This window comes from Eurosta solidaginis, chromosome 4, assembly GCF_040869045.1.
Source record: "Eurosta solidaginis isolate ZX-2024a chromosome 4, ASM4086904v1, whole genome shotgun sequence".
In the NCBI taxonomy this organism is placed as follows: domain Eukaryota; kingdom Metazoa; phylum Arthropoda; class Insecta; order Diptera; family Tephritidae; genus Eurosta; species Eurosta solidaginis.
The window spans coordinates 256,147,336-256,164,044 of record NC_090322.1 but is presented as its reverse complement, the minus strand read 5'-3'; the positions used below and the strand labels follow the sequence as shown (position 1 = coordinate 256,164,044).

The 16,709-nt window shown below is 37.9% G+C and overlaps 1 protein-coding gene across 1 annotated transcript in view; it reads right to left on the bottom strand.

Annotated features, from left to right (window-relative positions):
* The window catches only part of LOC137251352 (uncharacterized), a 143,946-nt gene that overhangs the window by 99,743 nt on the left and 27,494 nt on the right, over positions 1-16,709 (bottom strand). The gene's annotated exons all lie outside the window — the stretch shown is intronic.

Here is a 16,709-nt window from a genome sequence, read left to right as displayed (position 1 = left end):
ATGATTTTCGGGATCCGTCCGGGATCCCGTCGGGGTCATTTCGGGACTTTTTCGCGACTAATACGGGATCATTTGGGAACCCTTTCGGCATCATTTCTGGATAGTTTTCGGGATCCGTACGGGATCCCGTCGGGGTCATTTCGGGAATTTTTTGCGACTAATACGGGATCATTTGGGAACCATTTCGGCATCATTTGTGGATGGTTTTCGGGATCCGTCCGGGATCCCATCATGGTAATTTCGGGACTATTAGGGGATCATTTGGGGACCTTTCCGGCATCATTTCTGGATAATTTTCGGGATCCGTCCGGAATGCCGACGAGGTCATTTCGGTACTATTTCGGGATTATTTGGGATACCTACCGGCATCATTTCTGGATGGTTTTTGGGATTCGTCCGGGATCCCGTCGGGGTCATTTCGGGACTTTTTCTCGACTAATACGGGATCATTTGCGGACCCTTTCGGCATCATTCCTGGATAGTTGTCGGGATCCGTTCGGGATCCCGTCACGGTCATTTCGGGACTATTAGGGGATCATTTGAGGACCTTTCCGGCATCATTTCTGGATAGTTATCGGAATCCTTTCGGGATCCCGTCGTAATCATTCCGGGACTTTTTCGGGATCATTTGGGGTCCCTCCCAAAATCATTTCTGGATGGATTTCGGGATCTGTCCGGGATCCCGTCAGGGTCATTTAGGGATGCGTTCGAGATCCCGTCAGGGTCATTTCGAGATTTCTTCGGGACTATATCGGGATCATTTCTGGATGGTTTACGGGATCCGTCCAGGATCCCTTAAGGGTCATTTCGGGACTATTAGGTGATCATTTGAGGACCTTTCGGGTTATTTCGGGACCTTTTCGGGGCTAATACGGGATCATTTGGGGATCCTCTAGGGGTCGTTTCGTGACTTTTTCTGTTTGATTTCGGGATCATTTGGGGACCCTTCCGGCATAATTTCTTGATGGTTTGCCGGATACATCAGGGTCATTTCGGGACCATTTTGGGATCATTTGGGGACCCTTCCGAAATCATTTCTGGATCCGTCCGGGATGCCGTAGGAGCCATTTCGGGATTTTTTGTTACTTTTCCGGGATAGTTTTTGGACCCTTCCGGGATCATTTCTAGATCTGTGCGGGATCCCACCTGGGTCATTTCCGGACTATTTCGGGATCATTTTGGGATCCTTCCGGAATCATTTCTGTATGGTTTTCGCGATCTGTCGTGGATCCCCTCGGAACCATTTCGGAACTTTTTCTGGCGTATGTCGGGGTCATTTGGGTACTTTTTCGGGATCATTTGGGGGCTCTTCCGGCATCATTTCTGGATGGTTTTTGGGATCCGTCCGGGATCCCGTCGGGGTCATTTCGGGACTTTTTCTCGACTAATACGGGATCATTTGGGGACCCTTTCGACATCATTTCTGGATAGTTTACGGTATCCGTCCGGGATCCGGACGGGGTCATTTCGGGACTATATCGGGATCAATTGGGGTACCTACCTTCATCATTTCTGGTTGGTTTTCGGTATCCGTCCGGGATCTCGTTGGGGTCATTTGGGGACCTTTTCGGGATCATTTGAGGGCTCTTCCGGCATTATTTCTGGATGGTTTTCGGGATCCGTCCGGGATCCCGTCGGGGTCATTTCGGGACTTTTGCGCGACTAATACGGGATCATTTGGGAACCCTTTTGGCATCATTTCTGGATGGTTTTCGGGATCCGTGCGGGATCCCATCAGGGTAATTTCGGGACTATTAGGGGATCATCTGGGGACCTTTCCGGCATCATTTCTGGATAATTTTCGGGATCCGCCCGGGATGCCGACGAGGTCATTTCGGGACTATTTCGGGATCATTTGGGATACCTACCTGCATCATTTCTGGATGGTTTTTGGGATTCGTACGGGATCCCGTCGGGGTCATTTCGGGACTTTTTCTCGACTAATACGGGATCATTTGCGGACCCTTTCGGCATCATTTCTGGATAGTTGTCGGGATCCGTTCGGGATCCCGTCACGGTCATTTCGGGACTATTAGGGGATCATTTGAGGACCTTTACGGCATCATTTCTGGATAGTTTTCGGAATCCTTTCGGGATCCCGTCAGGGTTATTTCGGGACTTTTTCGGGATCATTTAAGGATGGCTTTCAGGATTCGTCCGGGAACCCGTCAGGGTAATTTCTGGACTTTTCCGAGACTATTTCGGGATCATTTTGGGACCTTCCCAGGATCATTTCTGGATGGATTTCGGGATCAGTCCGGGATGCCGTCAGTCATTTTGGTATTAGGTGACCATTTGATGACCTTTCCGGCATCACTTCTGGATGGTTTTCGGTATCCGTTCAGGATCCCGTCGGAATCATTGCAGGACTTTTTCGGGATCATTTGGGGTCCCTCCCGAGATCATTTCTGGATGGATTTCGGGATCTGCCCGTGATCCCGTCAAGGTCATTTCGGGACTTCTTCGGGACTATATCGGGATCATTTCTGGATGGTTTACGGGATCCGTCCAGGACCCCTTAAGGGTCATTTCGGGACTATTAGGTGATCATTTGCGGACCTTTCCGGCATCACTTCTGCATGATTTTCGATATCCGTTCGGGGTCCCGTCGGAATCAATGCGGGCCTTTTTCGGAATCATTTGGGATCCCTTCCGGCATCATTTCTGGATGGTTTTCGGGATTTGTCCGTGATCCCGTCGGGGTTATTTCGGGACCTTTTCGGGGCTAATACGGGATCATTTGGGGATCCTCTAGGGGTCGTTTCGTGACTTTCTGTATTATTTCGGGATCATTTGGGGACCCTTCCGGCATAATTTCTTGATGGTTTTCCGGATCCATCAGGGTCATTTCGGGACCATTTTGGGATCATTTGGGGACCCTTCCGATCCGAATGATCTGGATCCGTCCGGGATGCCGTAGGAGCCATTTCGGGATTTTTTGTTACTTTTCCGGGACAGTTTTTGGACCATTCCGGGATCATTTCTGGATCTGTGCGGGATCCCATCTGGGTCATTTCCGGACTATTTCGGGATCATTTTGGGATCCTTCCGGAATCATTTCTGTATGGTTATCGCGATCTGTCGTGGATCCCCTCGGAGCCATTTCGGAACTTTTTCTGGAGTATGTCGGGATAATTTAGGGACCCTTCCTGGATATTTTCTGGATGGTTTTTGAGATCCGCCCTAGAGACCGTCAGGGTCATTTCGGAACCTTTTCGGGATCATTTTGGAACGCCTTCAGGTTTCTTTTCTGTGTGGTTCTCTGGATACGTCTAGGATCGTGTCGTTGTCATTTCGGGTTTTTTTTGGGACTATTCCGGGAACTTTTGGAGACCCTTCGGGGCATTTCTTGATGGTTTTCGGGATCCGTCCGCGATAGCGTGGGGGTCATTTCGTAGCTTTTTCTGGATAATTTCGGGATCATTTGGGATCCTATCAGGTTATCAGCTCATTTAGTTCTTTTTTTTACTCAATTACAAAAATAAAATGCACTAGACAGAAAACAAAATTTTAAACAGATAACTTGATAAGCAGGCTAACGCGAATAGCCCATATATTTAAATGTCTCCTTGCGGACAGGGCCGCGGGTAAAGGCTAGTATGGTATAAGGGCCAGGATGCGTGGTAGTGACTGGTGGTCGGGATTGCTACTATTCGCACGTCGGGAATTGTAGCTCTTAAAAACAGCAACAAAAACTGAAGGCGCCCCTTGGCGCGATCAACAATAAGCCCGCATTGATGCTAATCGTTAAAACGGTGCCACGAGAGTCATGACTATTAGTAGATAATTTATAGCAAGCGTAAGTCGCCTTGTGCGTGACCAGCATGTAGCCACAAATGATTTAAAGAAATCGTGCCGACGACGGAGTTAGCCCAGAACATATCCTTCGGTGAAACTGCGCTAAAAAAGTGTGACAATTTAAAGTATTTTTCGCTCTCTCCGCAAGGAGCTACTCCCGAACGATCCACGACATTTTGAGGCAAAACCCGCGGATCTTTCCGGAACGTCGAATTCCTTAAATACATATAAACAAAACCTTTCCCAATATTATTTTTCTTAAATTTTCGCTTTACAAGCTTCCCAGATCTTTATCCACAAGTAAATGATATTGTTCCAGATCATCAAACATACCACTGACGTCAGCAGTATGTTTCCATATTCATTAGTTGCGGGCAATGTGATACTTTGAAGTCCAACGATTCAATTCAGAGGTTTACGCCGATCACTTTGTCGGCGCGCCGGCCACGCCGCCGCCGCCGGTATATAATAGAGACTACGCCGCCGCCGCCGATTAAGCGACCGGCGTAAAAATCTACAACCTAACGATTTGAATAAAATTGTTTACTCAAAAACTCATGGACACTTTTCAAAATCAAATTACAAAGCGAAAACAGAAATGTTATCATTAAAACAACATTTAATATTGCAGATTAGGTGAAGTATTTAATATAATGACAGTTTATTACTCGTGTAATTAAAGATTAAAAAAGTTACCACCAAAAATGTTATGAAAAATGTGGTTGTGGACATGCCACGGTTGTGACATTTGTAGGGTATTATGAACTATAACTTCATAAAACTGATGACCAGTCAATAAAATTCAGGATGAAACTTTAAAATAAACATAATTTTAACTCAGTTCATAGAAAATGCTTTAATATATTTCAAATTTCTAAAAGACACAAAACTGTAAGCTCGCGGAGAATCACCCATATATGGGAGTGTGGAAAAATATTTTTGTATATTGACGTGTAGATTTGCATCTGTGTCTGTGATTCAGGGCAAACTAAAAACAAAAGTGCTAAGCTGAACCCCCTTCGAAAAAAGTTGTCAAATATCACTGCGGATTTTGAGAGCCAAATACAAATCTGATACTTTGTTGGGCTAGAAAGCTGTATGTCAAAAAATTGAGAGCACTGTAATGAAAAGTCCGAAACTTTCTCGAATTAAAGGTTTTTTTCGAAAACGTTTTTGATATTGATTTGCATAGTTACAGTAACAAAATTTATAGAAATTTTTGCTTAAAATATCGAAAATAAAGAAACAAAAATTGAGCTGGCAAAATTTGAAAAAAAAAAAAATGCCACTGCTAATATTCTGTTCGCTGCTGTAGGCATTAAATTCGGAAGCACGTACCCGACGATAATGGGATTTTTCACAGAAAACGACTCATGACTTCCAACACATTTCCGCAGAGATGATCAGTGCGCGTATTTTTCTAATAAATATTTATGATGTACATATTTTAATTATAGTTTACACCGCCTAGAGAAATAAGACAACGGACTTGTATAAAATTTAAAATTTTTTTTACCATTAAAAAAAGTAGAAAAACCCCATTAAGCCGCAAGCAAATAATGTTATTTCTTTTTTAATTCTCAGCTTTGCAAACCAAAAAACAAAAAAGTTATCAAACGAAATTATTATGTAATCGCACAAAAATTGGTTGAGTAACTCATTTACATATGAATTTAATGCACGCCGAAGCAGTTAATAAATATCCCGGAGCCGCCAGTGAAAAATTAGAATATTGACAAAAAAAGGCAGAAATAGAAATTAGTTAACCTCAGATATGCTTAAAATCTTACCAAAAAAAAACCACACAAATACTTTCACTTTCAATGCGTAGAGAAATTTGAGTGTTGCTCAAATTTAAATATTAAAACAAAAATAAATATTGAACGTACTTAAGTTAAGTTAGCAAACTCGTTAAGTACTAAAAAAAAACTATGAAAACTTTCAATAAATAAAATCAACAAAATAGAAGTCAACAACAACAACTAAATGTAAGTAGTGTGATAAAGGAACAAGAAATCGATAAATCAAAATACAATCATATTTAAAAATTTCATTTTAAATTTATTAATGATGGCAATGATTTGCCAAAATAAATAGGGAATTTAGGCAATCATTATTAGGCTACAACTTTCGCAACAAAAGGAAAAAAAGTTAAGTCCACTTTGTTATTCGCTAAGGTGAGAAAGTGTCAACAATCAACCGAATTTCGGGTCAATTCAAGCGATATTTCTGTCAATTTTTGTCCATCGCAAATAGCTGTTGAATCAGCTTCGAAAAAATTGTTGATTCTGAATTGGCTGTTTCTACAGCTTGCAAAACTTTTAAATTACCTTCTTTTAAAATTAGGCGGTGCCACGCCCATTGTCCAAAATTTTACTAATTTTCTATTATACGTCATAAGGTCAACCCACGTACCAATTTAAATCGCTTTATCTGTCTTTGGTAATGAATTATCGCACTTTTTCGGTATTTCAAAATTTTCGATATCGAAAAAATGGGCGTTGTTATAGTCCGATTTCGTTCATTTTAAATAGAGATCTGAGATGAGTGCCCAGGAACTTACATACTACATTTCATTAAGATACCTCAAAATTTACTGAAGTTATCGTGTTCACGGACAGACGGACGGACGGATATGGCTAAATGAATTTCTTTTTTCGCCCAGATCAGTCTATATCTATCTCGATTAGTTTATGCCGTTACGGGGTATTGTTATGCGAACAAAATTAATATACTCTGTGAGCTCTGCTCAGCTGAGTATAAAAATGCGCTTGGAAATTTTTTCCTTGAACCCTGAAACTTCGGTGTGGTAGACGTAGCATGCTACCATCACACCACCGCGGTCGCTGAACTCTGCTCGGTTAACTAAAAATTATTGGTGGCACCCTAAGAATACCAATGAAAACTGTTAAAATAGCAGACTTCCGTCAATATTTCCTGCCAGCAGTTTTCAGATAATTTTATCCTCTTTCGCCAAGAAGTAACTAATTCGATGGTTTTTGTAGTTAAATAAATACTTGGCGCCATTTACATCCCAAATGATTTTAGGCCGAGCTTCTCTTCAAATTTGCGTCGTGCTCCTTTTAATTTTTCCTGCAGTTGTTTAAATAATTACAAATTTGTTATCTTGATAAAAAAAACTCGGTTGAATTAACCGTAATGACATCAATTTTACTGAATATCTGTAAATTCAAGAGCAACAAACCTGAATCGTTGATTCTACTTGCTTTTTCGGTGAAGCGATTGAATTGCGTATACTTAAAATCAAAACTTTCCGAAGTGGTTGATTAATGCAAATTGGAATTTGAAAACCTTTCCAAGTGGGAAAGTTATCTACTGGTTGAAATGAATTGTCAAGATTGATTTATAGCTTCTGTGTTAGATAACGGCAAAACTAATTTTAAAAATATACAGGTACGGATAGAACTTATCATACAAACCCAAATATGGTACTCAAGTATAGTCAATCTTTGGTCAATGTTTTGTAGCAGAAGCCGAATTAAGGGTTGCGTGAGTTCCGATTTTTTTTTTTTTTGAGCAAAGTTTTAGTAAATGTTATATATAAGAAGGCTAAGTTCGGGTGTAAACATTACATACTCAGCTCAGAGCTATGGAGACAAAATAAGGGAAAATCACCATGTAGGAAATTGAACCTAGGGTAACCCTGGAATGTGTTTGTATGACGTGTATCAAAATCAATTTTCGAGATATCGCCATAAAGGTGGACTCTAGAATTTGTTTGTACGATATGAGTGGCCCTTAGTTGTATATGTGAAGGCGTTTTAGAGATGTCGACCAAAATGTGGACCAGGGTGACCCAGAACATCATCTGTCGGGTACCGCTAATTTATTTATATATGTAATACCACGAACATTATTGCTGCCAAGATTCCAAGGGATTTTGATTTCGCCCTGCAGAACTTTTTCATTTTCTTCTACTTAATACACCCATTTTACAAAGTTTTTTTCTAAAGTTATATTTTGCGTCAATAAACCAATCCAATTACCATGTTTCATCCCTTTTGTCGTATTTGCTATAGAATTATGGCATTTTTTTCATTTTTCGTAATTTTCGATATCGAAAAAGTGGGCGTGGTCATAGGCGGATTTCGGCCATTTTTTATACCAATACAAAGTGAGTTCAGATAAGTACGTGAAGTTAGTTTAGTAAAGATATGTCGATTTTTGTTCAAGTTATCGTGTTAAAGGCCGAGAGGAAGGACAGACGGTCGACTGTGTATAAAAACTGGGCGTGGCTTCAACCGATTTCGCCCTTTTTCACAGAAAACAGTTATCGTCCTAGAATCTAAGCCCCTACCAAATTTCACAAGGATTGGTAAACTTTTGTTCGACTTATGGCATTAAAAGTATCGTAGACAAATTAAATTAAAAAGGGCGGAGCCACGCCCATTTTGAAATTTTCTTTTATTTTTATATTTTGTTGCACCATATCATTACTGGAGTTGAATTTTGACATAATTTACTTATATACTGTAAAGATATTAAATTTTTAATACAATTCGACTTTAAAAAAAAAAATTTTTTAAAGTGGGTGTGGTAGTTCTCCGATTTTGCTAATTTTTATTAAGCATACATATAGTAATAGGAGTAACGTTCCTGCAAAATTTCATCATAATATCTTCAACGACTGCCAAATTACAGCTTGCAAAACTTTTAAATTACCTACTTTTAAAAGTGGGCGGTATCACGCCCATTGTCCAAAGTTTTCATAAGTTCAACTCACTTACCAAGTTTCATCGCTCCATCTGTCTTTGGTAATGAATTATCGCACTTTTTCGGTTTTTCGAAATTTTCGATATCGAAAAAGGGGGCGTGGTTATAGTCCGATATCGTTCATTTTAAATAGCGATCTGAGATGAATGCTCAGGAACCTACATACCAAATTTCATCAAGATACCTCAAAATTTACTCAAGTTATCGTGTTAACGGACGGTCGGACGGACATGGCTCAATCAAATATTTTTTCGATACTGATGATTTTGATATATGGAAGTCTATATCTATCTCGATCCCTTTATACCTGTACAACCAACCGTTATCCAATCAAAGTTAATATACTCTGTGAGCTCTGCTCAACTGAGTATAAAAATTTATGGGTACTTCTCCTATTAGAGTCTAAATTTCTAAAGCGATCTTGACGAAATTATCATAGCACAAAAACGTGTTCGCTCGGTATTTTTCTGGCTGTAAACATTTTTGGAAAAGTGGGCGAGGATTAATTGCCCGCAGGCATTTGCCCTTGCGTGCACTGTGAGTAAAAGTGAGGGTGCCCATTTGGAAGTGGTAGTGGTAGTAGTAGTGGAAGTGAAAGTGGAAATGAATTTAGGGGTGGAAGGTTGAATGGGTTTGAGTGTGGGAGGAAGAGGGAGAATGAGAGGTTTATGGAGATAAAGAAAAATTGGGAAGAACAGGAATAAGAAGAAGAAATGCAAGATATAGTTGACAAGGATGGGATAGAGAATGATAGCGGAAAGCGGAAAGGGAGATCACTTTTTAAACGAAGGCAAGCCAATTTTCGGGCAGGAGAACGGCTGCCGGGTCCTCTGGTTTAAAAATAAAAATTTATTTACAAATAATATTATTAAACATTGAAGGCGTTTTTGCTATAAACGAATACTAAAAACTAAAAAAAAATATTAAACCGAAATAAATTCTCCTTTTAAGCGCTTTTTATTTCAGGTAACATATTTAAACGTTTGTATATACTAATGCACGTATGTATTTTTGAATTTATGTATCTATATTGTATGACCCAGTGGGAAATTGAGCGCACAAAAAAAAAATTAAATAAAAAGTTGTTGAAATAAAAAAAACTTGAAACTTTTCTGAACTTCCAGTCTGAAACAAATAAGGCTATTTTTTGAGGTGGATTTCGGTTTAGTCTAGGCTCTTTTCAAAATCAGTTTGGTTCAATTCATTTAAAAAAAAAATGTTTAATCCAAATAGCACTGAAATACTAATAGTTTAAGAAGTTTTGAATTTTTTCCATTTAAAACGCGAATATCAGTTTAAATGAAACTAATTACAATTAAATTTTATTCGCAAAAGTGATAAAGGGTCAAATGGCTACACTTAAGATTGTGATTTGTGATTGTGAAGAAAATCTTACGAAAGTGTGCACATTATCTACTGATTTAAGTGAAATGCCAAAAAAGATTTATAGCTTTTGTGTTATGTGGTGTTGACATTGTTCAATTTTGTATTCAATTTCAGCTGCATGATAACCAAGGCGAATCCATACCAGGTGGTGGCAAAGCAAATTCAACCAAAGTCAAGTCAAAAGAAAATTTTCATTAATTTCGATTAACTGACATATTGTAACGAATTTACTGAAATTCCGCTTATTCCAAATTCTCTGCTAACGTTCGAATCGCTAAACTGTTGAATAAATAACTCCAATATTGAATAATGCAAAAATGGCCTTTATTAAAGTACTTCACAATAACACTTATACTTTGCAACCAATAGCTTGCTTAAACCAAACTGATTCCCGCGCCTCTATTGTTGTGGCCTTTTATACTGTCTGGTTTCCTCGTTGCATACTTCTAATCTTTTCCATTCCAGAACTTACTAGTTAGTTATCAGCTACAAAATCACCAGCCACAACTACGTTTATAGCTTCTCATATGCGCGTGTGTAATCTCTTGTGAGCACCTCAGATAAGATATATGCATGTGTTTGTGCGTTGCTTCTCCGCTGCGTGTACGTACATATGTGTAGACATAATGATTGAATTATTGATGTGCATCAAGTCACTGCTTAGCATCGGCTTAGAGATGATAGTATCCCTTAGTGCTGCTAATATTCGTTACAGTATTGTAGTATCGTACACGGCGTTTTATAAAAAAAAAATGTCCGGTTCACCAGAAAAACGGGTACCGATGCGTACACGTAACATTTTTTACACTATTTCGTATTAAAGGGAATTGTATACAATCAAACATACAAGTGAAGGTGATAGTAGCGCGTTAAAAAGGGTTTGGCCCTCATTTGATGGACCGATCCAGAGCGTTTCAAATGCAATCGGTATCATAACAAGGTGAGAACCGTTTTCTTGACTTTGACTTCTATATAAAGTTTGCATGATAGATTTCAATTGAGTAATATAGTAAAATAAATAGAGCTGAATAGATTGGAATGACCGCTGTAATAGAATAATAGTTTTTGTTCTTGTAAGCACAAAAATCATCCTTGTAGGCTTAGGCAATGTAACGGATATGGACAGTCCCGAATATGAAGCTAGTAAGCTCCGGTACTATCACTTTTCGGTACTAACTCGACTACTTCTCGTACCTTCGGGTCTGTGAATTTGAGGGCCCATGACTTAGCGTGAGATGTGTAAAATTTTTCCTTACACTATAAGGGAATCCAGCCGTTTGCGTAATTCTTCAAGCGTAGCTGTATAATTAAATTGATATGAGCGCATCAGACACAAAACTCAGAAGGAGATCATAAACTAAATTATAGCAGCGAGCGCGCGCAAAATTAGGAGTACAAGGAAGAGAATGCGAAAGGAAGATGAAACGTAAGTAGACTGCAACCTTATATTGATATATCTGGGTTAATTTTTTTAATCAATTTTTTTTTAATTAATTTGGTATTATAGTCGCCCTTTACGACAGGCATACCTGCCGCGGGTATATTCGAAGCCCCCTAACCCGCTGGGGGTTCGAAAGCTGCTTAGATGCTATAGATGCAATGTGATATTCCTAGCTCTCGTTCTTAAGAATCGTCATTAAGAAAAAGTCTACGAGAATACCACACATTTCAAATGAGAAAAAACGTCACAGATATGTCAATATGGGTAACAAACGAAAAGGATAATAATAATTATATCAGATATCCGAGACTCTCTTTAAAACTGCTTAGCCGATTTTATTGGAAGTTTGCAGAAATTTTGTAAGGTTGCCACCTGTTTTTGAAAATCAAAAGAGATTTGCCAATATGGGTCTCAAATGAAAGACAACTATCCTTTATACGGCTTAGCTTACGGTTATGGTTAAGGCTGCGTTCAGGTCTCTTGCAACGGTTTCTGCTACAGTGACAGACGGCACTGTTAACGATTACAGGCACGAATCCGGCACTATTATGTTGAGGGTTATTGTGAAAGTAACGGTTACGGTTACGGCAACAACTATGGTAACATTTACGACTACGGTTACGGTTAATGCAAATCAAAATAAATACTATAAAGTATTTATAAAACTAGAATACAATTTTTTTGCAGGTCTTTTAATGTTGAGCTGATATAAGAAACTTTCTACAGGGCCTGCTTCAGATTCGTCTGCTATTTTATAGCAGCACCACTTGAATGACAACAACTATGGTCACATCCCATAGTACATACTCGAGTTTACGTGTTTATGAGAATATGTACGGATACTATTAACATATGTAAACTGCACTTAGCATACTAAAATAGGTAAGAATGCGTCTGGAGAATTTCAAGTTGAAGCAATTTTTTTTCGGAATGTTGAAAATGAATAAATGCAAAAAAAAACTATTGTCATAGCAACGTGATGATGTTTAGAAAATGAGTTTAAAATATATGTAATGCAAAAAAAATGTGGGTCAAACAACAACCATTAACAGGTTTTATTTAGCTTCACTCTGTGTAGCGTTATTTAAGAGTTTTGTAAACTAAATTTAAGTAACTTCCCGACAAGCTACAAGCTTGAAACTTAGAATATAGTTCAGAACCCGATGACAATGCAATAAAAAAAAAATCCGCTAGGTGCCGCATGGATCGTATCTGTGGTCTATAACTAATACCTAGGGCCTACCTAATTATTTTTTAGCTTTTAGTACTATTATTACTTAATGTAAGTATTGTTTTCAATAAACCGTTTAACTTACATTTTTTTTAATTATTTTATTGCCTTTTAAAACACTCAAACGCAAATTGGCGCTGTGCGTCGTTTCAATGCAGGGTGCAGTGCTTTAGTTAATGTAATGTTAGCCTAATTCTCTAAACAGGTTTTAGTCAATTGAGGACAATTATCTCATGCGATTATATTAACAAAGCATTGATAAAATTTTATGAGGGAATAATTAAAAAATTGCATACAATGAGATATGGAGGTGGTCTTGTGTAGTGCTACATTATAATCTTGTGGACAAAATAGATGTGCATAGCTTCAACAGATCTGCAGAACACAATTCCGATAGTTTAGAAATGATCACAAAATAGTTCCGAAATTGTTAGGTTTGTTCAGATAGAAGTCCTTGTTTGATGAATAAAAAGTTATTTACTTTCTAGGTTTATATTCTGGTTGATATTTCGGCTTGTTTTTTAAACGAGGCCATCCAGCTCAACGGAGCTTACAGTTTATTACATCTATTCAATAAATAAAATTAAATGAAAGCTATAAACTTTCATAAAGAATAGTTCCAATATGACTCCTAAATTGATGCCGAAAAGAACTTAAACACCATCCGAAATAGTCCAAATAGTACCGACATAATCTTGAAATAATCCATGAATGAACCCAAAATAATTCTGAATGTTTGCCGAAACCATATCTAAACGCTCCTTAAATGCTTTCGAAATACCCAGAAAATGTTTGAAAGTAATCTGGAATTACGTTTGAAAATCATTTCGAAAATATCCCTGAAATGACCCCAAAATTAAAACTGAAATGATCTCGAAGTATTCCCGAAATAGTTTTTAAAACAATTCTCCAAAATTCCTTTAGATTTGTGATTTTCCGACAGGGTGGATAATTGATGTATATTGCAACGATTTACCGACATCTTTTAACAAATTTGGGATGAGGAAAAATCGTTCCAATTTATATAGATAACATCAAAATGATCCCGAATAATCTCAAAAATAATCCAGAAAGCTTTACCCATCAGTCTCAAAATGGTTCTCAAAGGATCACAGAAATAGTCCCGAATTTATCGCGAAACAGCATTTAAGTTATTACATTTATGATCTCGAAATATTTTCACAGTTCTCCTAAAATAGTACCAATTATTACCCCAAAAGTTCAAGAACCTCCATAAAATAGTTCCTTAATGATTTTAGAACTTTACCGAGATAAACCAAAAATCTATAGCTCCAAATAAACTAAAAACAAGCCAGAAACTGCTACAAACTAGTTCCGAAATTATTTGTAATGTAATCCCGCAATGGTCTCAAAATAGTCCCGAAAACTTTAACATAATTCTAAAATGGTCTTGAAACAATCTCAAAAACAAACCACAAAAAGTTCGAATTAATGCCGAAAACAGGCGAGAAACGCTTGCAAAATAGTAAAGAAAACAGTACAGAAATAGTTTCGTAATGATTTTAGAAACATTCCCGAAGTAGGTAATGCCGAAATTAGCAAAAGTACTGTGAAAACTGTACAAAAATGTCGGTCGTAATTTGGTTGCGCATACTGTTTTTAATGTTTTTCCATACCAACACTGTATTTTCATGTTTCTTCCTTTTTCTATTTCAAAAAGCAAAACGAAAAAAAAAAAAACAAACAAAATAAACATCAAATTTCATTTAACAATCGGAAAGTCATAGGGGGAAAGTTATTTATATGCAAACCAATTTTAAATTCATACAAAACGCGCGGTTAAAATTAAATAATTATCCAATCTTTGAGAGCCTAAACAAATATTTGAAATTATTAAAGAGAAGAAGTGATTGCGACAATTGCAAGTGACATAATTTTGAATTGAAAAGGGTCCCCAGTCGAACGCAGCATAAACAAATGCAACAACTGCAAGTAAATATAATAACAACACTAAGCAATAAAACAGATATAAACAAATTAGTACATACAAAAACAAAGTAAATAAAAAGCAAACATTTTTACAATTTGAGCAAAGTAAAACCAGCAAAAAACACAAAAAGAAACAAGCATAAAAGCAATGCAACAAAACCATGAAAATTACACAAAGAAATATTAACCGCATTGTTGTTTTTATTATTTCTACCGTATCTCCGTATTATAATTAGTATCACGTAACAGTTTGAGCAAGATTGTTGCTAGTTTCGGCTGAGTTGACAATTGAAAAATAAAGTTCTCTATCTGTTATCAAACATGTGTCAATATATGATTACGAATCATGGGCGCGAAGTCTTCATGAGCGGATGGTAAAATGACTATGCCGATCGAATGATCAGAGGCTTGCAAGAGTTTGGCAAACAACCACTCGAGTGGCCAACTAACCGACAAGCAGCGGGGAGATTAGAGATGACAACTGCTGGCCTGCCTGTACCCCGCCATTATCGTCATTACATCGCCGAGTGCTGGTCTGTTCAATCCCTTTATTGAACACGTACATTTTGAGATTTCCCAGCTCTTTCTTACCTTCGCAAAACTGTCCAAATCTATGCGCTAAGAACTCTGAGTCTTATTGTTTGCGGTGATGAATCGACTGCTCTTCCGTTTCGTTTATGTACATTTCGAAACCTTTCCCATCAGCAATTTCATTGCTTTCAATATTGCTGGGCCCGTGGATAACTGACGTGACTTGTTACGAAACGGCCAAAATCACTTATGCGGTTAAGCGTCAATTAATGAAGATGACTGTTGATCAAGTTTGATTTCAATGCCTTTAGGGCAGTCTGGTTGTCAACAAAGATTGTTACACTTCTTTCTAAGGCTACACTGTCCTCGCGCATTCGAGCTACTACCTCTATGGCATAGATTTTTAAAACGTAACGTAAATCAATACAGTTTATAGGCTGCTGATTTTCTCTAAGAACAACAACGTTATCTGTATACTTTATAGAGAAAACCATGAATACGGTATTTAATATTTACGAAATCGAACTATACTAGTATGTCAACGGCGCTATGTTATGCTACGTCAAAGTGCAACTTAAAATGGCAAGTCAAACAAATTGCAATCAGGGCACTGAATGCAACTGTCGCAAAACCAGCAGCCCCTTTCACGAAGAAACACATGAACATTTTCATATAGATGCGTTCAACGCAAGCTTATGCATGATGAGTAAATTGCACGTATTTTTATGGAGAGTGGCAGATCCAGCGACACTACCGCCATCTGACATACAAAAGTTGGAAATCTAAAAATTTTACTTCATGTAAAGCATAAGAAGAAGAATTCAACATATACTTTGGCTGAATGCTTTCACACTTTGCAAGTGAAATTATTTTTACCAATCTTTGGTACTTTTCCAACATTATTCACAGAATTTTAACAAGACAATAGCAGACAAAATATGCTAGTGAGTATTTTTCTTGTATAGAGGGAATGTTTATAACAGTGCTTCGCTAAACAAGTATAGCCCTTTCGGACCTGTTGGGACACATACTTCCCAGAAAAAGTTTTCTTATAACTAAACTCTTAATTTTCCATTTAAATTCATTAAAAACTGTCCCGTCTGGTATATTGGAGTTCAGGTAACGGTTCTGTGTTTTTTTTTGTTCTTAAATTGTAAACAGAATTTTTATTTATGGAATCTATGTGTCCCGTTATGTTTATTTGTTGGTATAAATATGTCCCGTTTAGAGCTTACCGACATTCTCTAACTTTTTTTTTGTGATATAGAGACCCAACGGGACCTATAAGTCCCGCTCAAAACACCGAATGGGACACATATGTCCCACCCCCTATACCTCTCTGGAGGGGGTAGAGACTCCACTTCAAAATTTTCTACTTTTAGGCCTATACTAAAGCTAAAATAATCAATAAACCAGGAATTTTCCTGTTGGTTGCTTTCAGGTTCGAAAGGGTTAGTCTGATAAGTCTGAAGTGCTGTTTATATTTACAAACGCAACATCTTGTATGATTGTGGTGATGTTACGGCCAAGCATGAGATTGCGTTGATCGCACCTAAATGAAAAAGTTCATTGTAACGTGGCCAACAAAGATTAATAAAATAAGCAACAAGCATTGGAAAAAAACATTACTGCCACAAG